This window comes from Astatotilapia calliptera, chromosome 20 (assembly GCF_964374335.1).
Source record: "Astatotilapia calliptera chromosome 20, fAstCal68.1, whole genome shotgun sequence".
NCBI lineage: Eukaryota > Metazoa > Chordata > Actinopteri > Cichliformes > Cichlidae > Astatotilapia > Astatotilapia calliptera.
In genome coordinates this window covers 3,184,170-3,209,027 of record NC_137441.1, presented here as the reverse complement: position 1 = coordinate 3,209,027, position 24,858 = coordinate 3,184,170, and the positions used below count along the sequence as shown (strand labels likewise).

At 39.4% G+C, this 24,858-nt stretch overlaps 3 long non-coding RNA genes across 3 annotated transcripts in view; 1 reads left to right on the top strand and 2 right to left on the bottom strand.

Annotated features, from left to right (window-relative positions):
* The window catches only part of LOC145423319 (uncharacterized), a 412,017-nt gene that overhangs the window by 221,766 nt on the left and 165,393 nt on the right, over positions 1-24,858 (bottom strand). The window lies entirely within an intron of this gene.
* Positions 1,013-5,059, top strand: LOC113013493 (uncharacterized). Its single transcript, XR_013904371.1, has 4 exons — positions 1,013-2,371; positions 3,478-3,774; positions 3,900-3,932; positions 4,205-5,059. It is a non-coding gene; the product is annotated as an uncharacterized LOC113013493 (long non-coding RNA).
* Positions 16,570-22,030, bottom strand: LOC113013519 (uncharacterized). Its single transcript, XR_013904370.1, has 4 exons — positions 21,437-22,030; positions 20,928-21,299; positions 20,479-20,512; positions 16,570-17,971 (listed from the first exon to the last, which is right to left on the bottom strand). It is a non-coding gene; the product is annotated as an uncharacterized LOC113013519 (long non-coding RNA).

Sequence of the window (24,858 nt, the reverse complement as noted above, 5' to 3'; positions counted from 1 at the left end):
CTGAGTATCAGTTGAGTGGGATGAGACTGCACTTTGCTGCAGAAATGATATTAGCTGTTCCTGGTATTCAAAATGCAGTTATTAAATAGTGAGATACTTTGAGAGCACATAAAAATCAGATCCCAAATATCAAGTGGAGATAATTTATCTGAATTTCAGGAGTGGGATCACACCTCATACACTCCCCTTCCAGTCCTGGGTCTATATTTGCCGCCTGCACTGTTGTTAGTTGGAGCACTTGCCGTGACTTTGTTATCACCTTTGCTTGATGTGTTGATACACAGGTGAAAAAAAATACCTTTACAAATGTGCGACCAAGACAACAGAAAAGAAATTGGGCCTTGCTTCAGGTGTGTGGCAGCAAACCTGGAGACTCGGCTCCACCCGGGGACGGAAACCCAGTAGAATCCACCCTCCATGCAACATGCAACTGAACACAGAGAGAAACAAAGACCTGCCCTGACCCTGACAAAGCCTAACTGAGCACCACTATTTTAATAATGACGTTGCAATGCAAAGAGAGAGCTAAAAAGAGCTGTGAACACAAACTATAACAAAACAAGCAGCTCTGCATTTCATTGTTATACAGAGATATGACAGTACATATAAACTAATTCGAAAACAGAAACTTTGTGGCATCTGTGGTGCAGATGTGGTTGTAACATCTGCACCACAGATGTGACAGTGTGATTAGTATCTGTTTACTATTGTGACAATAATTTTACTTTTTAGAATTTTGTGTTTGACAGCAAGACAGAAAGAGAACGTGAGAGGAAAGCAGGAAAAAACACATTTGTCTTTTCTATAGATTGTTCTCCTTCCTGTCACCCGGAGTCAGCCTCAGTACGCAATGCTGAAGGAACTTTTAGTTTAGTTTAGCTGAGAATGCACAGCAGAATGAAAGCTCGATCATATTGACTTCCCATTATATCATATCAGTGCTGTATAGTCACACCAGCACTTTTATTTGATGTTTTGCACCCTCTGCATGCTAAGTTACACACTGCACATTTTTTTAACTGAACCAAAGTCAAAGTGCAAACAGCATAGTATAAAAATAACTTCACAGACATGTTTTAAAGATGTTAAAGCCAAAATTCTCCTCCTGCAACTAGGTTAAAAAAAAAAGCAGAAAACAACAGGCTTTAGGTAGTAAGAAAAAACAAAAGATTCACAAAGCTGTGCACCTGTAACCTTGTGGTTTATGTTCAAATTTGTTCTCAGCCCAAATAGTTCCTCCTGAATACAGTTTCACACTTCCTGTGTCTTCGTCTTTGTGCCATCTTCATTTCTTCTTCTGAAGTTTTAAGATTCACTCAAACAAATTAATTTGAATTCACTGAATTATTCCATGTGCTGGACCCTGATCTTCATCCTCTTTTGCCCTACAAGTTACAAAAGTTTTTTAAAAAGTCAGCTGTCAATCCCACATCATATGTCTTTGTTTGCATATTGTCTTAAATGATGACAATATTGTCTCCATAGCTTGGTTAGCAACACTTTTGTTTGATTTAACCAAAATCTTTCCAAGTGAAGATTCTTTCTACTGAGATTTGAAGGACTGGGTCAAATGTGAAAGTGGTCACAAAAACAAGCATGTTTTTAAAAGGCTTTACATTGTGCTACGTTTTGTTCACTCTTTGCAGCTGCAGTGTTATCTGGCTGATTTCTTCAATAGTTTGTAATTTAGAAGCTTTTTCTTTTTCTTTTTTTAAGAACAACATACAGAAGAAATATTCCGAGAAATAAGAAAAAATGCTGGAAGAACTTCTCAAGATCAAAGCCCAGGAAGATAAAAAAAGAGGCTGCAGTTATTCTTCTGTGTACAGGAAGAGCACAGTTTCCTCTCAGAATATTTAGTTTAAGTTTCAGCTCTCAGCAGACGCCAACTTCAGCACCCAAGATGAAGACCTTCTTCCCAAAATTTGCCATCAAACAATACAGCACGTATGTCGCAATGATTGTGATTTTTGTTCACAATTATGTGCTTGACGAGGATTTAAACTGCACTTGCGATGCTGATATAACAACCTGCTCTTTCTACTTGGTTCTACCTTTTTTAATTTTATTTTCTTTACAACTCTGGACAGACGAGCCATTCAAGAGAGTCTGGAAATACACATGTCCTGCATGCACATGTTGTTGTTGTTTTTGCAAATGCAGGTGCAAACTTTTCTTGGTTTTGTGTTTACAAATTATGAAGGCAGTTTGCATTGGTCTGCTTTGGGTATTGTCCGTGTTCATCGATGGAGACTGGTTTGTTTGCTGTTGCAATACGTATAAAGAACATCCACAGTTAGGCTGCAAAGACAAAGAAAACATTACAGCTGAGGAACGAGTCCTGATTGCGAAGCTGAAAAACAAATCCATGGTGAGTAAAGTTGTTGTTCTTCACACATCATACAGTACCACTCTGTGTTGCTCTCTCGACTTATTGTGTTTTTTTACTCCTTTATCTACGATAAAGCTGAATATCTGCAGATATAGGGAGTTTGTAATAAGTTTATTTCACTTAAATTTTAGATCTCTTTCACTAATTATACTTGTAAATTACAAGTATAAATGGATGGTATGGATGGTTACATCTGACCTTGAAGAGTCCAGTTACCAATACAGGAAGACTTTGCATCAGAGAGCTGCTGAAACCATCCAATGTTTGGAACAAAACAACCAAATGTTGATATGTTTTCACGTGACTCTACACACTACACTTAATGAGCTGTTTTCTGTATGATTTTCATATCATTGTGGTCCAAATCCCTGGTCCACCTTTCTTTACAACATTGCTTCAGTTCATTGAGGTTCACAGATATTTGTTGATGAACGGCTCTCTTCGGGCAGTTCAGTCAGGTTGAGGTCTGGAGTTTGACTGGGCCAGAGCAGCATGTTGGTTTTTTCTTTTTCAACCACTCTGCTGGAAATTTGCTGCTGTGCTTGGAATCTCTTTTCTGTTGTATGACTCAGTTGGGGCGAAGCTTTAGCTGTCAGCCAGACAGCCTCACATTAGGATACTTTAGCATACAGAGGAAATCACGGTTCCATCAAAGCAAGGTGACAAGACAAGTGGTTGCTAAACAGCCTCAAACCCTCACAACTCCACCACCATGCTTGGTAGTCGATTTCAGGTGTTCACCACCTAACCCTTGGGTCGCATTAATCCAAAGGATGTTGTTCCAGAAGTCTTCATCAGCTGATGAGGTTTTTGCACTCTAGTCTGTTCCACTTAATTTTTTCTCTCTACTCTGACTTCACACCTACTTTATAGGAAGGGGTTAATTAGCAGATGCACACCAGATTTGCTGGTTTTTGTAACTGTACTGTCAATTGTCGATGAAACTGATGAGTTGAAAAGAAAAAAAGAACACAGACTGGATTCTTTCCAGATATCACCTGTTTAACTAAATACATGCCCTCTTTTACAGTTTTGTGATTTCAGAATATGAGTTTAAAATATAATCTTTGTTGCTTCTCCTTCAGCTTATTGGCTTGGGTGCACTCTTGGTTGGCTTTGTTTTTGTTACCTTTGTGTTACCACTTGGATGGAAGAAATGCTGTGAAAAGAGAGAGAATTGCCCAAGTTGCTGCGACAGAAAACTTCTCTACGACCAAATGATTTTGGAAGAGGAAGAAAATGTACTCACAGAGATGATAAGAAAAGCAGCAAAAGATAAGCTGACCGAAGAAATGCAGAAGAAACTTGGCAGTGGAACATGGGGGGAATGTTTTGATGTTGCTGAAAAGCTGATTGAAAACAAAACTCCACCAGGACAGAAGGTAATATCATGTTGCTCTATGAAGACTCCAGTGACTTTTTAAAAAAAACATGTAAACCACTTCAGTCCAGATGTGACTGAAGAACAAGTAAAATACATGATCCTCTGTTTTTTCTGTCTCTGTAGGACAAGATTCCTCTTGAAATTAAGGGGGCAGAGGTAAATGTATCATTCTGTCTGTTGTTCACCTTCCACGTTTAATTTTATCTATTTTGTTTTGGATCTACAAAAGCAGTTTTACATTCTGTATTATTTCAACCTCGTGTTTTGTTTTTTGTTTTTACTTTAGGATCCTAATTACAGATAAAATTAGGAACAGAGATTTTTATCATCACTTTGTCTGTTCTGTGCTGACTTTACTTTGTTTTTCTTTGTTTTCTATTCAAACTTAAGTAATCTAAGTTGTGTGTGTGTGTTTTAAATTTAAACAGGAGGACAAACTAATGGAGGAGTCTGATTCAGAAAAACGCACAACAGAAATGTGAGGAAATTATCGTCACTGCGACCGTCTTATCAGAATTCAGAAGTTTCATTTTCAGTTTATCAGAAAAAAAATATGTCTGTACTTCACAAGTGAAAGGAAACTATAGTAAGATTGTTATGTTATGCTTCTAAATACCATGTTATGGTGATACATGTATGTTTCATATATTTCAAAGTTTTTTTTTTTATGTCACATGAGGGTAGATTTTTAATGGTGCTATTTTTACGCTATGATATTGTTTGAATTTCACAAATGTGAGCATGTTATAAGGAGCTTCTACAGAAAGCCTTTGAGTCATTGTGCATCACTTGGTAGCTGACAGCTTGTCTCTATCTTGTAGCCTTTGGTTGGCTTGGGAACACTTTCCCTTTATATTTGGATCAGCTGTAGTCTTCACTCTCCCTCGTGGCCACTTTATCACTCTGTTAGTTTAGTTTAACTTTTGACCTGCTGGCTTCACACTGACGTTGGCTATTTTGTTTCTAGTTGCTTTATGTGTGACCGTCTCTTTAAGCTCAAATTTTACAAGTAGCCTATTAAAGACATTAATAAGATAGTTTTCACTGTTCCTGTAACATTTAATGCCACCTGTGTATAAACAACATGCTCAAAGAAGCTGTGAAGTTTCAGGTTTGACAGAAATCATAAAAATGAAGCTTTTGGGTCTAGAAAGAGAAAAACAGAGATTTGGATTTTAATGTGCTAAGCTGATATTTTAATAAATACTTTCAAATGAAATGCACAATTTGAACTGTAATATGTGTTTCAGTAAAAATGAATAAAAAAAACATGAGCTTTGCATTTTGTTATTTGTCGTTCCTTTTTTCCACTGAACATTTAGCTGTTTGTGCTGTTTGTGGTTTAATACGAGATCGGCGGTGACATTCTGCATCTCAAATGTTTTCATACTTCAAGTTACAGGTAATGCTGAACTGTAACTGTTTCTGCTAATTGTGTTATCTGTATCTATAGGTTTCCAGAGGTTTTTAAGAGATGATTTCAGACCACATGAAGTCTGATGTTTTGGACACCAAAAGATTTCAATGGTTTTCAGCTATTATGTCAGTTATTTTTTTATTAAATAGTAGGAGGTCCTAACTGATGAATTCAATATTTAAGTATTTATCTAATCATCAGTTTAAAAAAAAAACAATCTACTGACAGATCTCTTATTTTGGCGCCTCCTGGAGGACAAATGCTCAAAGTGCAAATATTCTTACCTCATCATCCAGGAAACTTTGGTCCATTTTGTATGTTTATATATATTTTTATTATTATTAATTGTCAAAAACAATTATTATGTATATTTAGCATATTCCTTCAGGTGTTGTGGCACACAGACTCACAAGGATGGCTTTTCAGTCTGCACTGCATCGAGAACAGATTCTGTAATGGCGATCACTGCATGGGCTCCTGAAAACCACTGAGTGTGAGTATATGAGATGGTGTCTCAGATACTGCAAGGTGGCCAGGTCCAAAATTTGATGTTTGGAGACAACATTATGATCTGTTGTTTGAGTGACAGCAGATGGAAGGGAAGATGGAGATGTGGGGCCATGTACTGCAGAGAAGAGGAATGAGAGTCAGTAGATGAAGACAGAAGATAAGTGTGTGAATGGGAGGGAGAGAGTGCACGTAGGGCGGAGTTGAGATGAGTGCAAGGAGTAATTTGTGAAAAGCAAAGTTTACAAGGTGGGAGTGAGACCTTGTATGTATGATGTATGGTTTGTCTGTTTCCGGGACAAAAAGACAGGAGGTAGAGTTGGAGATGTTAAGATTTTCATTTGAAGTGACCAGAATCACTGGATTAGAAATGAATGGGTCAGAGGAACAGAGGACAAGTTAGAGAGGCAATGCTGGTGAGGTTTAGACATGTGGACAGGATTGATGGAAAGGTGGAAATATTGGACAAAGCCTTACAGCTCCATAAAACTTCATCATTCTGAGATGGACAGAGGTGGTCCTTGGTGGCGACTCTTGAAAGGAGCAAAAGAAGTCAAAATTCATAAAACCTTAGATATTAAAAAGGGTGTGCTTTTTTTTTTTTTACCTTTGGCCTCCAAGGTATTACAAAAAGCCCCCCGAACATGACATGTGGACATCAGACTACTTCAAGATTTATATGTACACTGCCAGCCAAATGTTTGGACACACCTTCTCATTTAAAGGTTTTTCTTTATTTTTACTACTTCCTACATTGTTGATACATACTGAAGGCATTACATATATGAAGCAAGATATATGGAATTACTGTATGTAGCAATGAATAAATTGATAAATAACTCTAAATATGTCTTATATTTTAGATTCCTGAAAGAAGCCAGCATTTGCTTTGTTGACAGTGCTGCAAACTGGCCTTCTCTCAATGAGCTTCATGTTGTAGTCACCTGAAACGGTTTCCACTTGCCTTGTCAGGTTTTACATGTGAAATTTCTTTCTTTCCTAATGAGGTTTGAGACCATCAGTTGTGGAGTGCAGAAGTGCAGAGGATTAATTCATCCGAGTCACCAGCCTCAGAAATCGCAAGTTAACATCAGCTCTGATCAGAGCCCAGATAAATGCCACACAGAGGTCCAGTAGCAGAAATATCTCTACATCAACTGTTCAGAGGAGACTGTGTGAATCAGGCCTTTATGGTCAAAAACACCAAGCAGAAGTGATTTGTTTGGGGCAAGAAACAGAAGGAATGGACATTAGACCAGAGGAAATGTGTGCTTTGGTCTGATGAGTTCAAATCTGACATCTTTGGTTCCACCTGGCGTGTCTCTGTGTGATGCAGAAAAAGTAAAAAGATAGTCTTTTCATGCACAACCGTGAAGCATGGAGGAGGAGGTGCTTTGCTGAATTTATTCCAAACTGAAGGCACAGTTTGGAATAATAAACATTATTTATTTTTCAACAGCAAAATGAACCCAAACACACCTCCAGGCTGTGTAACGGCTATTTGACCGAGAAGGAGAGTGATGGAGTGCTGCACAGGATGGCCTGGCCTCCACAGTCACCTGGCCAAAAGCCAGTGGAGATGGTTTGGGATGAGATGGAGCGCAGAGTAAAGGCAAAAGACCAACAAGTGCTCAGCATCTCTGGGAACTCATTCAAGACTGTTGGAAAACCATTTCAGGTGACGACCTCATGAAACTCAATGAGAGAAGCCCAAGAGTGAGCAAAGCAGTAATTAAAGCAAAGGGTTGATATTTTGAAGACTCTAAAATCTAAAACATGTTTTGAATTTAATTTTTCTATCAAAATATCAGATATGTTGAATGACGAAATCACTTATATAAAATCCTTCTAATGAAGCAAACAACAACACATCATGCCAAAATCTTATTAAACAGCTGAGAAACAAAGTCTGCGATATCTATCAGTCTGGAAACGATTATAAAGCCCTTTCTCTGCCTCTGGGACCCCAGTGAACCATGGTGAGAGCTATTATCCACAATTAGAGAAAACTGGAACAGCAGTTAAACTTTCCATTAATAGTTGCTGACCAAAAGTACTTAAAGAATGAATAATGACTCATTAATGACTCATTCAGGAGGTCAAAAGAACCCAGAACAATATCAAAAGAACTGCAGGCCTCAGCACAAAAAACAAAATGGGCAAAATCTACACACATGCAAGGGTTCTAACATGAAAATGACTTCTGAGCAACAATAGTTTAATAATAGTTTAATAATTTATATAGCACATTTAATTACAGCAGGAGCATTGACCAAAGTGCTGAACAAGAATACAACATACATAATAAAATAACTTCGAGTATTGATAGCAAACACCAAATATGGATTAACAAATAACTCTCATGCTGTATTAAAAGCCGGTAAATAAAAATGTGTTTTAAGATAAGATTGAAAAGATTGACAGTAGGAGCCTGTCTGACGTATAGGGGCAAATTATTCCACAGCTTAGGTGCTGCGACTGCAAATGCTCGATCGCCTCTATGAACCAGCCTCGACCTTGGTACAGCTAAGAGCAAAAGATCACTTGATCTAAGAGATCTAAGGGGGTATAAGTCTGCAAGAGGTCAGACAAATACCCGGGAGCCTGTCCATTCAGGGCTTTGTAAGTCAACAATAAAATTTTAAAATTAATTCTGAAGTGGACAGGGAGCCAATGAAGACAGGCAAGCACCGGGGAAATGTGCTCACATCTTTTATTACGTGTCAGAAGACGAGCTGCAGCATTCTGGACTAACTGCAGCCTTGCCAGGCAAGTCTGGCTGACTCCAGCATATAAGGAGTTACAATAGTCCAGCTGGGATATAATAAAAGCATGAATCACCCGTTCAAAAATGATCTCACCTTAGATAAAAGCCTCGGTTTGAAGAAAGACCGCTGTACGACTGAGTTTATGTGTTTTTCAAAGGTGAAATTGCTGTCAAATATAACCCCCAAATTTTTGGCATGTGATTTGACAAAAGGTTCAAGACTGTGCAGGTTAAAATTAGAGGTGCTGGGATAGCCGCTTGGTCCAAACATTATCACTTCGGTTTTGTTCTCATTGAAGTTAAGGAAGTTAGAGGTCATCTAATGGGGAACACAAAAGCTTGTTTTGTATTTGCCAAAACTGTTCATGCTCAAACTCTCCAGTGTGGCTGAATTAATGCAATTCAGCAAAGAAGTCTATTGCGGCCACCGGTGGCACAAGCAGTCTTTTTCAGACAGAGCTAGGAGCATTTAGTTGGATTTCCACTGTCTACTATTAAAATTTGTTTAAGGATCTGAAACATTTAGGTGTGGCTGGCTGCCTCTATGTCACAGCTAAGAGTGGTTAAAGTATCAATATTTTGCTTTGTTTTCTCTATTATTATGTTGCTCTTTGTTGTTTGCTGTCTCCTCTGTTTGTTTTTGTTTGTTTGTTTGTTTGTTTTTTTCTCCATACAGGTGACCCAGGAGTTTTTTTTTTTTTTTGTCTCTCTTCCCCCCCCTTCTCACCGTCTCTTCTCCCCTTTGGTTTTCTTTCTTTCTCTCCCCCTCTCTCTCATTCATTCCCCCTGTCCTATTTATTAAAAATAAAAAAATAAAAATAAAAAAATAATAATAATAATAATAATAATGACAAAGGATGAACTGAAGCTCTGCCATCACGTAATGTCGCATACTGCTGTTTCTGATGTCATTTAAATAAAAAAAAAAAAAAAAAAAAAAGTATCAATATTTTATCATGGTTAGATTGACACTTTTAAATTTGTTTCAGTAACTATACTTCAAAGTACCGTTGAAAGTATTCTGGAGTCCAATAAGGGCTTTTTCAAAATGGAATCAACAGAGCACCACTGTGATGTTGAACAGGAGATTCTCAACATCTCAACAAGTTCTGAAGGCAAAAGGCGCTCCAACATGATACTAGCAAGGTGCACCTAATAAAGTGTCAGGTAAATGTTTAATAAAAATGATAAAAATAATAGAAAATAAACAGATAACAGAGATACCAAATACAGCTGTAGGTATCTCAATATATTTGCTTGTATTTATACTTCGTATTTACACTTGTTGAAAAAAATGCAAAAACTGATTAAAAAAACACCTGATCAATATGCAGCACACACTCCATATTTGATTATACACTCAACAAAAATATAAACGCAACACCTTTGTTACTGCTCCCATTCCCCATGGGATGGACGTAGAGACCTAAAATTCATTCCAGATACACAATATAACCATCCCTCCCAAACAGTGGTCACAAATCAGTCCAAATGTGTGGTAGTGGGCACATCTGCTATATTGAGATAATCCATCCCACCTCACAGGTGTGCCACATCAGGATGCTGATCTGACATCATGAGTAGTGCACAGGTGTACCTCAGACTGCCCACAACAAAAGGCCACCCTGGAATGTGCAGTTTTTTGCGCTATTGGGGGTCTGGGGACCCAGAACTGGTCAGTATCTGGTGTGACCACCATTTGCCTCATGCAGTGCAACACATCGTCGCATGGAGTCTATCAGATTGTCAATTGTGGCCTGTGGAATGTTGGTCCACTCCACTTCAATGGCTGTGCGAGGTTGTTGGATATTCGTGGGAACTGGTACACGCTGTCGTATACGCCGGTCAAGCACATCCCGAACATGCTCAATGGGTGACATGTCCGGTGAGTATGCTGGCCATGCAAGAACTGGGACATTCTCAGCTGCCATCTGCCCTGAACAATGTGAACCATGATTCATCCGTGAAGCGCACACCTCTCCAACGTGCCAGACGCCATCGAATGTGAGCATTTGCCCACACAAGTCTGTTACGGCGACGAGCTGGAGTCAGGTCAAGACCCCGATGAGGATGACGGGCATGCAGTTGAGCGTCCCTGAGACGGTTTCTGACAGTTCGTGCAGAAATTGTTTGGTTGTGCAAACCAATTGTTCCAGCAGCTGTCTGGGTGGCTGGTCTCAGACGATCTTGGAGGTGAACCTGCTGGATGTGGAGGTCCTGGGCTGGTGTGGTTACACGAGGTCTGCGGTTGTGAGGCCGGTTGGATGTGCTGCCATATTCTCTGAAACGCCTGTGGAGACGGCTTATGGTTGAGAAATGAACATTCAATGCACGGGCGACAGATCTGGTTGACATTCCTGCTGTCAGCATGCCAATTGCACGCTCCCTCATTGCTTGTGGCATCTGTGGCATTTTGCTGTGAGACAAAACTGCACATTCCAGGGTGGCCTTTTGTTGTGGGCAGTCTGAGGTACACCTGTGCACTACTCATGATGTCAGATCAGCATCCTGATGTGGCACACCTGTGAGGTGGGATGGATTATCTCAATATGGCAGATGTGCCCACTACCACACATTTGGACTGATTTGTGACCACTGTTTGGGAGGGATGGTTATATTGTGTATCTGGAATGAATTTTAGGTCTCTACGTCCATCCCATGGGGAATGGGAGCAGTAACAAAGGTGTTGCGTTTATATTTTTGTTGAGTGTAAATACTAGGATCTATGACCAAATAACCACCCAAATGCCACAGTTTCCTATTTCAACCAATTCATCTGTCAGTGTAGCAAATACTAAATCTTCATATTTTTCTTTTCATCCATTCAACTTAAGAGTAAATGTGATCATAAATCCTTAATATAGGTTGTCAAAGGATCTTGCAAAGAAAAGCGTCTGGACTTCTGCCTTCTGAGGCCCTGGGACCATTTTTGTACATTTTAGTTTTTCGGTTACAAGCCATTTGCACTGTGTTGAATAGAATATAGCCAAATTCTCTAAAAAAAAGTTTGGCATAATTTCATTTCAAAATTCAAGTCTGACTTCCTTAAATTAGCTTCAGTGGCTAAGCTAACAATACACATCCTCTTAGAGCCCTAGGGGCCGTTTGCGGCCCCATTGACTTCCATTATAAACGCTATTTTTCACTGCAGAATTATTACCGTTAACGTCTTGGTGATTACTTAAGTTTCGGTTTCGTTTTGGACTAGGGGCCTTAGAATTGTAATTTTTTTATTTGTCCACCGGGTGGCGCCCTTGCTTCACATTTGACCCCTGCTGGAAAACAGCGGGCTGCTTAGACAGACCTGCGGGAAAGGAAGCCTCATTCCCGGCGTGCAGCAGCGGCTTCGCCCGCTGATCGGGCGGGACCATTTTCGGTCCCTAGGGCCATGAGAGGGTGCTTTTTTTTTTTTAGTCAACAGGAAATGACGTATTTGTTGTCACGTGGTATCGGACGTGTGTGCTGTAGAAAGGAGTCCCACGCAACATGCCCCGGTGATCGTCGCGACTTACCCCGGGAAGATGCACTCCTTTCGGCCTCGACGAGCAGCATTGGCCGCCTGGGGACCATTTTCTGGTCCTGAAAAAAAAAATAAAAGTGGATCGAAATTAATGTTGGTGCCAATCTTTGGTCCATCTAAAGGCCTAATTATAATAACAATCAAATATTACTTCAAATGGTTTTTTTTTGAAAATATTTAGTTTTTTTGTTTTTTGGGGCTAAAAAACAGGGCGCTCATGTAATACAACTGGGATTTAAAGGGTTAAAACAACGAAAATATAATTAAAGCTTTGTATGAATATTTCAGGGAGAAGTAGTTTTAAAAGACTGACCAATTTAAAGTGAAAAAAAATATGAATATATAAAGTTTTTATAGCACTTTTTGGGGAATTGTCCTTAGGCATAAAGGTGGATGCATTTTTTTTTTAATCTGCTCCTGCAAAAAAAATAAAAGTGGATCGAAATGAATGTTGGTGCCAATCTTTGGTCCATTTAAGGCCTAATTATAATAACAAACAAATATTACTTCAAATGTTTTTTTTGGAAAATATTTAGTTTTTTTGTTTTTTGGGGCTAAAAAAACAGTGCGCTCATGTAATAAAACTGGGATTTAAAGGGTTAAAACAACGAAAATATAATTAAAACTTTATATGAATATTTCAGGGAGAAGTAGTTTTAAAAGACTGACCAATTTAAAGTGGAAAAAAATATGAATATATAATCTTTTTATTGCACTTTTGGGGCGGGACCATTTTTGGTCCCTAGGGCCTTAAAAGGATGCATTTTTAAGGGCCAGTCAGGATTAAGTTGCTTGAAGACGTTTCACCTCTCATCCGAGAAGGTCAAATGGTGGGGAGTCCCAGATTTAAACCTTGAAGGACATGTCCTGGTCAAAAATGACTCCAAGGTTCCTCACAGCATTACTGGAGGACAAGGTAATGCCATCCAGAGTAAGAATCTGGTTAGATACAATATTTCTAAGATTTTCAGGGCCGAGTACAATAACCTCAGTTTGATCTGAATTAAGAAGCAGAAAATTAGCGGTAGAGTTGGATGTCTCGAGACCACTTTTATGTACCTGCAGGGGTGCACGTGTTCATGAAGTTTTTAATTTGAGGATCGATGAAAACGTAGTCACTTGGACAGGAGGACGTGATAATTTCACAGCAGTACAGGACTGAGGCTGAATTTTTAAATAGTCACCATGTTAACAAAAACTGTGATACTTAGATACAGGAAATAATTTTACTGCTTTAGTTTTAGAGGAAGGAAGCTTCACTCTCAGCACACAGGATGGTAAATAAACAAAAACGAAAAAAACCTCTTTCAATGTATTCGTCGTGACCCATCCTGGTAGGTATTGTCGTTTTTTTCATTACCAGTACCTCTCCTGTTGCAGCACCAAAACTTTCCGATGCACTGAAGCTATAGGTGTGCAGTTTTTAATATTTAATATTTTTCTTAATGCTGCTGACAAACACGACATTCCGAAGTGCTGGAAAACACGCTGGGACGCTTCTGTTGTTGTCAAGCGCGTTATCAGAGCCTTTTTTAATTGCTCTGCTGTGGGTTGCAGCTGTGTTAGTTCATGGTGTCTGGTACTTCTGCTGTAAGACTGACGAGAAAAACATCAACAACAGAGCAACTCAGGCTTGTTAAATTTGTCAGGCAACTGAAATTACAGCAATAAGCATCCTGAGCAACATCCATTATCATAGCATTTGTCTCAATACTGGCTAAATTATTACCATAATAAGCAGATGCATTTAGTGGAATTATTGAAACAACAAACAGATGAACAGCTGTTCTCTTTTTTTTTTCTAGGGCAGTGATCCGCCTGCACCCTTTACAATATACCAAGACCTGTCTTGGTTTAGTAACACGTCCATATCGAGTTGTGTATCTGGGTGTTGTAGTGTCTTTGTCAGGGGGCTCCACAGGCGGAGGCTGGGATACCACAGTGCTGTCATGACTGTTGACTGTCGGTTGAATGGACTCCTCTCTTCCTACACTGTTTCTGCCTTCGCGGTGGTGTTGGCGGTTACGATGATAAACTTGTCCTGTAACTGTGGTTATGTTGTAGCTTCTGAGCGTGTCGGCACAACGCGTGACCACAGCTGGTTTCTAGGAACCTTCTTGTTGAGGGAACTAGACCGGTGTGCCAGGATGTAGTTGAGGCAGAGGTCGGGCCGCCCTGTTGAAATAAGTCTGCTGGCGCTGCTGGCAGACTTGTCTCCTCTCACGTACTGTTTGCTGGCAAACTACTTGTGGTTCCAGCTGTTTTGGTGTTGCAGGGAGGATGGAGTGGAGTCTCTGGCTCATGAGTAGTTTTGCAGGCGACTTTAAGTTGTCCACAGGGGTGTTCCGATATTCCAATAGGCTCAAGTAAGGGTCCTTATGTTCAGCTTTGGCCTTGTGTTCTACGTTTTTTTTTCGGCTAGGCCGTTGCTCTGTGGGTAATGGGGGCTAGTAGCGGTGTGGGTGAAACTCCATGTCTTTGCGAACTGTTGGAACTTACTTGAAGCCATGTGGTGTAGCTCTGGTCCCTGAGACACCCTTTTGTATTTTGGTTTGGGTTCTTGCTACAAACAACAAGACTATCTACTATTTAGCAGAGATCTGTGCTGTTTGTGCAACAACCACAGTCTGTGGATTCACTTTGCTAGCCTAGCTAACTTAGCATTCCACCCTCTCATCCAAAACAGTGACTTCTGTTGCCGGTCATCTTGTGAAGTATAAGTATTGTAAATAATGCTGTGAAAATAAATTGAAAAAGGAAACAGTTCAAATTTTGCTCATTCATTACAGGTACATATGTGTCCTACTGCTTGCCTGATTTTTATGTCAATACCTGCTATGTGAATGTTTTTTGTCCTCAATTGTAGTCAAGTTACCATTTTCTTTTGGACTGCAGAACCTGCCGCTCATTTCATAGTCTACAATATAACCAGAAGTAGAAATATAAATGTTCTGAGGCTGAATTTTAAAAGTATCACAAGAGAAATTTTACTTGAAAAACAGCATGCGTGTTTTCCCATGATTATAACTTTAGTGAACACAAGCTGCAGCTAACTACTCAGGATGAAGCATCACCTGAACAGAGTTAGTTTTGACAAAAGTAAGAACTAAATGTGAAGATTATTGGCCATTCAGACTAACAATTGTTATTTTCTTCTAAAATTCTACATTTAAATTAATTATTTCATTGAGCAGATGATACAAATAACCAACAAACTTGTAGTCAAGCTGAAAAAAAAAATAAAAACAAATTTTTACGTTATGCACAAACTGTGTGTCACACAGTGGAAATTTGTGTTTTTATGTTTTATCGATCTGTGTATTGGTACATAGTGTTGATTTTATTTGCATGAATTTATTGTGAAATTTATATTGCATGTTTGTTTATTGATATTTATATTGCATGGTTTTATCCTCATCTTTATATAATATTATGTATTTTAGTGTTGTTGCACAATATTCTTCTAATCCACTGTGGACGAAGAGGACAATTGTAGGCACTTGTGAGGTGGGGGCGTTCCCCGAGGTGGCCTATCAGCCGCCAGATTGACCTTTTAAAGGGGATAGTGAGCGCAGAGACAAGAGGAGCGACGCACGAAAGGTGAGCAGGAGATAAAGAAACGCGTGTAAGCCCGCACATGTGTTGGAGGAACTGCTGCCTGACTGTGGGGGGCCACAAGTCGTTCGGCGATCCAGTCCCAATGGCAGGAACAACAACAGTGAGTGGCGATGGCCGCAATTCACAGCAGGGCAGGGGTGCCCCTCTGCCTGCATCTGGCTGTGCTACGAGGGAGGCCGTGTTCAGGTGTGGAGTGGGGCGGGACTGCAGTGACGCGCTGTCAGGAGGAGACATGTCTGCGACAGCAGCCCCCTCCTTGTTCTTCTGGCCGGCGTGGTTTCCACCCCAAAGAGAAATTCCTGTCCTGTTTCAGAAGAGCAACATGCTGGACTGTGGGATTATGGGACCGTGGGAGCGAATTTTAAAACTGTGTGTTTAACTCTGTGCCCTGAGCGCTGACTCACTCACTCCCCTCCCTCTTGTATGTGAACGGACTTGGAGGTGAACATTTAGGTCCACCAGCTTTAGCAGCCACATGTGCATTCACAGGAACACTTGTGGTTTAGGTTCAAGGTTCCTAAGCCAAATGTTTCCTCCTGCAAATATTTATTCAAGTTGGTGCATCATGTCCTGTCATCTTATCTTTGCACAATCTTGACTTTTTCCTCTCCCTGGGTGAGGGTGGATGTCTTTGGTATTCATTTATGTTCTTTACTTCTTTCACATCTTCATTTGATCCGGCTGCTTTTTCTATACTTTATGTTCTAAGTTCTACTTAGAGAAGTTAGAAGTTCTACTTAGAACATAAGGTAGAACTTAAGTTTTACTGTTCTAAGAAGTCATTTTCTAACATCAAGAGATATATAATGAAATCTTCTCTGCCACTCTGAAGAAAAACAATAACTTTAAATAGGCACAAACTCAGTGCTGAAAATGTTGGGAAGCTGTGGAAAATGCAAATAAAAACAGGGTTCCAACTCTCACAAACTCATATTTTACTCAGAGCAATACACAGAATCAGACATTTAAACTGAAATATTTTATTATTTAATGAAAAATATAAGATCAATTTGAATTTGTAGATACATATCAAAAGCTGCGATGGTGGTAACCCACCACTTGAGAAAAAAGGGCTCCTAAAAACAAATCGCTGGATGAAGATTTTGCAATAATAACAAGGATGCCCCTTGGGCGCCTCCTGGGCGAGGTTTTCCAGGCATGTCCCACTGGGAGAAGGCAGACCCAGAACACGCTGGAGAGATTATATCTCTCTGCTGGCCTAGGAGCACCAAGGCGTTCCCCTGGATAAGCTGGAGGGGGTGGCTGGGGAGAGGGAGGTCTGAGCTTCTCTGCTTGGGCTGCTGCCCCCACAACCCGGCCCCAGATAAGCGGAAGAAAGAGGATGGATGGAACATTTTGCAACCTGGGCCGGTTCTAGACAGGCATATATGAGGGGGCAGACGGAAATGTAAAGGAGGCAAAGGATGGCAACAGAGACAGGAAAGGGGTGGGGTGGTGGTGGGGTGCTCTGAATAACTGTTTTTGTCATGTAATTGGATTGTCAGGCATCTACCCTAAGAACTGACCAATGTTGGTGTCCCACCTGAAGACTAAGCCTCTGCTGGTCCAGCTCTTAGGGTCATTGAGGCACGCAACCCCCCCCCCCCCCCCCGCCCCCAACCATGTCAAGGGGGCTAAGAAACTGAAAAACACTTCTCATTATAGCCAACATACTAAAAAGTGTAAGCCAAGTTGTAAAAATAAAGGTCAATTCACCAAGTCTTGAAAAATAAAACTGAAAAACAGGATAAAAAATTACAATAAAGAATAAAGTAAAAAATAATCCAGATCTTTAGAACCAACAAAATAACATTTATCCTAGGATAGCCTAATTTAAATAAATTTGCAAAATAAAGTCAAAATAAAATAAGAGTTATCCATACATTATAGCCAATATTTACAAAGCTAAAAAGAGTTGGCATAGGATTTAAAAACAAAAACAAAAAAAATATGTCTTTTCCTATTTCCTTTTCCAATTCTCGAATAATTTGTAGAACACAACAGATTTAGAACAAAACATTTGAACTTTTTTTCTTCTTTTTTCTTCTCTTGTTTTAAACGTGTTTGCTTTGCAAGGAACTGAACTCTCTGTTTGCAACTGAACAGCTTCAGTCTCATCAATCTACTCTACAACAACAGTCTCCTGCTTCCCTTTCCAAAAACCTTTTTGCAGATTCATCCCAATTCATTTATAATCACATAAGGCTGGATATTAAGAACTTTTATCCGACCTCTCTCTCTCTAGACCTCACGTCGCCTGACAAGGTGTATAACATGTCTGTGGTCACTTGCGATGTTTCTGGAGCTGCATCACTTGATGTTCTTTTAGGTGGATTCGTTAAATAACGGCACGGTGTCTCTGTTTTCTACAGGGCAGAAAAATGTTTTTGTCAGAAAACAAAGAATTGTGTCTGTACAGAGCAAACTTATTATATTTAAACTGGAGTGAAAACCAAAATGAACTGTTTAACTGAATGAAAATAAACAAGACTTGAAAAATGAAATCCAAGCAATGAACATAAAACAAAGATATACTGGAAATGGTTTGACTGTTTAACTTGAGCCTGAGGAGTCATTTACTGAGCCATGTACAGGGTGTTTTGTGATCTTCTAAAGTTGTACTTTGAACTGTGTACTTCTGGACCCTGTTACAGGAAGCATGCTGAGTTAAGTACATGGATGACTAGAAGAGGAAAAGATTCATCAGAGGAGCTCTGATATCATGATTCACCATGGCAACATGTAAAAAAACAGAGCCTCCATTTTAATAGACTGAGGAATGTGAGCATGTGACACTGTGTCATTTAGAGGGAATAAAAGAGTCTTTTTAATCATGGTCATCATCATCATCATCATCATCATCATCATCATGAGATATTAATATCCAAACTCCGGTGATTTTTTTTTATTAAATAAAAAACTATTGAAAAACTATTTCATTTTTTAAATAATTATTCAGTAAGAACTTAAACATAACACCTCTGTTTTTAAGAGCATTTCAATATTTCTGTCATTACTGGATTAACCTCCTAGGTGGACGCCAGATTTTGGGATGTCTAGACCAAAATACAAAATTTTACTCCACAAGGGCCTGATATCCACTTACGAGAATGTTATACTGACACTGTTCTATCGAAATTTAAAGAAAATGTCCTCATATGTTGATATAGGGAAAAAAGAAATATCTGGAAATTCTTTGTTTTTACATTCATCAGGTCCCAAACAGCCCAAATAGCAAAGAGAATTTAAAAATGCATGCCATATAAGAGTTCGGGTCTTAGGAGGTTAAAATGTTTTGTCCCCAGTTTAAATATTTACAATCTGATCTCATTTCTGCCTCACTGACATATGACGGCTGTCTTACACCATCTCTGCTATAGAGATGTTTTACTGAGTTACTGTTAATGGTCAGACTTCAACTGTAGTAACTGTTTCAGGTGTAGCTGAAGAAAAATACAAAAAGTTTTTAATTGATGTAAAGTTTAATGAGTTAAGGCGCACATGTGATGAGACGTGTCTGAGCTTTTATAGAACTATCTACATGTCAGTCACTCAATTTAAGATATTTCAGTATAATTTTAGAAGGATGAGACATTTTGTCTAAATCTGAGACTTTTATCATATTTGGATCCATCCTGCAGTGCAAGTGGACTCTGACCATGTAAGAGCACCTGAGCTGCCATTTCAGGGAATGTCACACGAGCAACTCCTGCACATATAAGGTTTCCACTGTTTTCAATCCACAGCCTAGTTTTAAAAATGTTAACTGTTATTATTATGATGATGATGATGATGATGATGATGATGATGATGATGATGATGATGATGATGATGATATAGAAGTGAGGACAGTGTCAACAACTGGAAAATATTTACACAGTTAAAAAAATCCTAACAGTTCCAAAATGTTCTTGCTATTTAACCTTTTATATATTTATATTAGTATGGTTGTTTTGCTGTCATGTCTCCAAAATCAAGTGTTGCAAAGGACCCAGAATTCTCTCTACTCTCAAAAGGATTAATTTAGGATGTATCATTAATTTATTATAACGTCAGATTATTATATCTGTAGATAAAAATTTATTGTAGACTCTCGTTACGAAGGAATTCTTTGCCTGGGTCCAAACTACCCTGAATGCTGTGAATATGAAGAGTAAGGAAGGGTAAACCAGAGACTGTTGCAGTGATAAACAGTAAATGTTTTCAGTGCAGAGAAACTGCCTCACAGTCTGTCGTCTGCATTACTGTCGACAGAGTTGTTAAAAAGATGGAGACCATAAATTTTATTTTACAGATTTTATTCTGATTCCAACAGACTGATCATCACATCAGTCATCATAAGTAAAACAAAAGGGGAAATAAGAGGACTGGGAGGTGCTAAATACAGATTTGCTTCACTCTGAGCTTTGATAGCAACTTTATAAATGAAAACATAAATGGTGCAGCAGGAGGGCAGGAGACAAACAACGTGTGAAAGTTTTATACAGTAACACATTGTGGCCAATCTCTAAAGTGATTAAAATTAACTCCAACCCTCAACAGTGCAATATTAAAAATCTCTGTGAAAGAGATTATTATTGTTGTTATCATTTTAGTTTTTAAAGTAAATGGCTAAACTGAGTTACAGCTCCTGACAAAATTTAGACATTTAGAGTCTGTCGTGTCTTTATGCAAAAGAGGCTTTGCATGGAGCTGGGCCAAAGCAAGCCCTCAATGTGAGACAGTCTCAGTGAAAACAAGAAAATGCATAGTGCTAACTATGCAGACCACCATCCTCACATCAGTGACAGTTTTTAGTATTATCACTGTAAAAGTGAAGTTAGGTGATGTTAAGGGAGCTGTACGGTGAATTAAGGAGTGTTGGTGCGTTTACCTTGTGCCACTGCTTCAAGTTCATAGTTTTGTGCCTGCAAAAGATTTTTATCAATTAGCAAGAAAGTTAACTCTGATAGAAAAAGTAAAAAACAGAATCTCTGTGCACTAATTGTTCACTCTTCATTGTATTTCTGCACAGTGTTAGTAGTTAGAGCAAACATAGATCATATTTGCAACCAGGCAGGAAACACAGAGTGCTCTAATGATGGTCTCAAGCCCAGATTAATCAGAGAGTTACATCAGGATAGCATAGCAATCTGTGTCTTTTTGGTTTCATAGTTAACTAAACAACAACAACATATGTTAATGCTATTAATAATGAGTAGAGTTGGATTCATGGCGACCTGGATGACTGTGCAGGTCAGAATGCAACAATGAAATAGTTTCATTAATTTAGACTGACAGAGTCTGGCAGCTGTAACATCTGTATATAACAGAGCCTTTTACCTGCTGATGTGCTGCTGCTTGATGATGCTGCCCCCCTCTGCTGGAGCTCCCCTCACTGATCCAGTTGATCTGCTGGTTGGTTGCTTCTGGTTTTTGATGTTTTGCTTTACTGATCATTTGTTGAGCAACGTTAAAACAGCCGTCCCAGTCTTTCCTTTTTATGTTGCTCGTGATTTCTTTAGTCAGAGTTTCATTTGCTTCTTTCCTCAAAAGCTCCGCCAGAACCTTTTTCTCTTCTTCCAAAATCAGTTTGTAGTAAAAAGTTTTCTTGTTGCACCAACTGTATTTTTTTATAAACCATTTTCTCCACCCACTCCAAGTCATGAAGAAAGCGACAACAGTCATGCCCAGGAGCAGAGAGTAACCAGCAAGCTGAAAAAGAAGCAACAAACATGCAAAACATAACAGCATTAATGTGTCTGTGTATTTATTATACTTTCATAAATTAAAAAAACAGAACAATAACATTACATGTGCACTGTGTATGAAAAATAACAAAACATCCTCACCTTTGACCTCATTTGCAGCTCAGTCATTTGAGCTGTTTCATTAGTTGTAGCTGTGTTGGGCCAAGATTTACAGAACAGCTTCCTCTTTTTTTCATCAGTGGTACAGCAACTATACCAGTTTGTAAAAAGCAACACAGCTACAATCCACAGCAGACTGATTAGAAACGCTCTGATAACGCGCTTTAGTACAATGCATAAAAGTGTGGATGGATGGTCTGCTGTGCTCCGAAATGTCTGGTCTATCAGGAGCACCAGGAAAAATACTAAAAAAACAGGCACGACCACCATTTCATTGCAATCAAAAGTGTGGCCTGAGCAAGCGCACATCTTTTCCCGCAGATAGAAAAATGCAAACAAAATCCCGATCCCTGTGCCAGTGGTGCCGATTTTTCCACTACGGACATATTGCAGGAGTTTTTTCCACATCTTGAGCAGTTCGGTGCCTGCTGAGGCTGCAGCTTCTGACCTGTAAAATTACAGACACGGAAAAAGAAATATTTCCTGCTTTTCACACCAAGTATCACAGTCTCTTTGAAATTCAAATATCTCAGTCCTATAGCAGCTGTGAAGTGAGCAAGTCCTCCAGTCAAAGTGAAGATATGAGCTCTCTGCTCCCACCCTCACATAAGAACCACGAGTGCTGCTCCTACAGGTGGCAGGATGCAAACGCAACGTGACGTCATGAGAAGGCGTTTATACAGCATTCAGTTCAAAACCATTTAAACTGTCGTGTCAATGAATTTCACGCTTTTCGTTCAGCATCTAAGGTGATTTAATCCACATAAATTTTATGCTGTGAAGAAATCACGTGTCACAACGAACTTTTTATTAATAACGAAAAATCCCAGAAGACAGAAGTGTGACAGATGGCAGAGAGACATGTTATGATGCATGGTTTAGGGCAGGAGGCAGAGCTGGAGTTGACAGATATATTTTAACTTAATGTTTGCACTGACTTTAAGTACATATGCTAGAAAGACTTCGTTCATTTGAAATGCTTGGACATTTGGCTAACAACAGCAGCAAGTCGATCTATAAGTGCTCTTTGGTTTGTCAGCGTTTTACACTGAATCTATCCCCAACACCACAGGAAGACAAATGTTTCCTGTCTTTCATACCAACTATCACCGGATGATCTCTAATTTCCTGCTTCTAATTAGGAAAGACTGAGCTCAGTCTGGAAGATTTTTAGGACAATAACCTAGGTTATTGTCCTAAAAATCTTCCAGGTCAACAGTTGCCTTCAGACCCTTTATTTTAAAAGATAAAGACCCTAAAATAATGGTGTAGGACAGAAACGTGGTTTCGAACTAGATACTTACTTCAGTAAGTAAAATGACAGTATGTGAAAGGACTGTGATGCAGCAGCGACCTCGAGTGGCTGCTGTCTGAATTACAGGTTCTCCAAGTTCCTCCTTCTCTTACAGCTGCTTTTAAAGTGTAATGACAACCTTTCACTTTTTAGGTTTAAATTCCATGAATAAGAATTTTCCTAAACATTTTATTTTTGCCACAATATTTGATCCATTTGATATCACAAAATGCTAAATGCAAAAAAAGGGAAGCAAAACATCAACATAGCCTAAAACGATTCCACAAAAAAGAAAATGGATGCAGATGGAAAAATCTCACTGTGTTCAAGCAAAATAAAATTGAAGGCAAACATCCTGGTAATTGTGCTGAAGGTCCCTAAAAAGTTCTTAAATGTTTCAGTACAAAAAAACAAGTTTTTTTTACAGCACTTTCTTGATTTGTTTTTTACACATTTCTCACACTTAAATGTTTCAGATTATTAAACAGATTTTAATATTAGACAAAGGAAATACAAAATGCAGTTTTTAAATGATGGGTTTTTTGTAAAGGGGAAAAGTTATCTAAAGCTAACAGAATGTTCATTGGGCAGCGCCAGAGGAGGCTGACAGAAACAGCTCACTCCTGTCACACTTATTATGCTTTCCCCCTATTTCACTAGCTGTTGGGGTCTGAGGTCTCTACCAGAGAAGCGGTTTCACCATCTCCCCATGTTTTTAAGAGGTTGATAAAACTGAGTGGCTCCTCCCATGTCTGACTGTGCCACTTCATAGTCGGCATAGCCCACTAGCCATGTGACCACAAAGGGCATCTCGATGCATGCTCAATCATCCATGTAAGTAAATCCCATAAATTCATACAACTCTTGCAGTGTGGCCCTTTAAACATCCACAAAGCTGCCCCTCGATACCAGCTGCAGGCTCACTGTTACCGTTTGGGCTTTGCCCTATAAGAGGGGCAGCAGCTGCAATACCCAATCCTCTGGAAGCCATCGTTGCCTGAAACTCCTCTATGAAAGACTAGGTAACGTCCCCCTGTCCCATCTTGTGTAGCACCACTGCTGAAGCAGGAGGGAGTGAACAATGATCCCAGACTGAGTGATCATGTTTTCGAGCACCTGCATCTGCTGCTCAATCATGGCCATCAAAACATAGACACATGAGAAGGTGGCTGTAGCTCAGGTGGCAGAGCAGGTCAGCCACTAATCAGATGGTCGGTGGTTCGATTCCAGCCAAATATCCTTGGGCAAGATACTAACCCCATGTTTGCCTACTGGTGGTGGTCAGAGGGCCCAGTGCTGCCAGTGTCCGGCAGCCTCGCCTCTGTCAGTGCACCCCAGGGCAGCTGTGGCTACAATGTAGCTGCCATCACCAGTGTGTGAATGACTGAATGTAGTGTAAAGCGCTTTGGGGTCCTCAGGGACTGAGTAAAGGGCTATACAAATGCATTTATATCAGGGACCATTTGGAGCCAGAAAGTGGCTGAGTTCTTACAAACTTCTCTTTCTAATCACCATCTTTCTTCTTCGTTTTACTATCTCCTCATGTATAACTTACTAACTCTCAGCTGTCAACACTGTAAAGCCCCAGTGTTTACCACCCGGGATGCACAGAGTTGATTGACTCCAAACGGTTTATCCATTTATTAGAATGTTTTGATTTTAAACACACATTCCAAAGGGGACATCCTCGATTTGATTTTTTTTCCACAGAGTTTTCAATGTCACAGTTGCAATGTTCAAGATGTGACTGTCTCTGATCATTACTGCATATTTTCAGAAGTATTTTGTTCATCTGTCAAAAAAAAAAAATACAAACCAAATTATCAACAAGTATCATGTCAGTGATAGCAACGTGTACATTATCATTATGGTCATAATGTGAGGAAATGATGGAGAACTTCTCTAATACAATTTCCCAGATTATTGACCACATTTATCCTGTCAAACTGTAATGTATGCTGCCCACCAAAAGCTCCCCGGAGAAACAATTCAAAGGTAAAGATGCCAAAAAGAATCTACAGGAGCGATGAAAGAATTTATTAGTCCTTTATCTTTCCAGGTAAAAATTTCCCTTGAGGTTAAAATCTCATTTCCAAGAGAGACTTGGCAT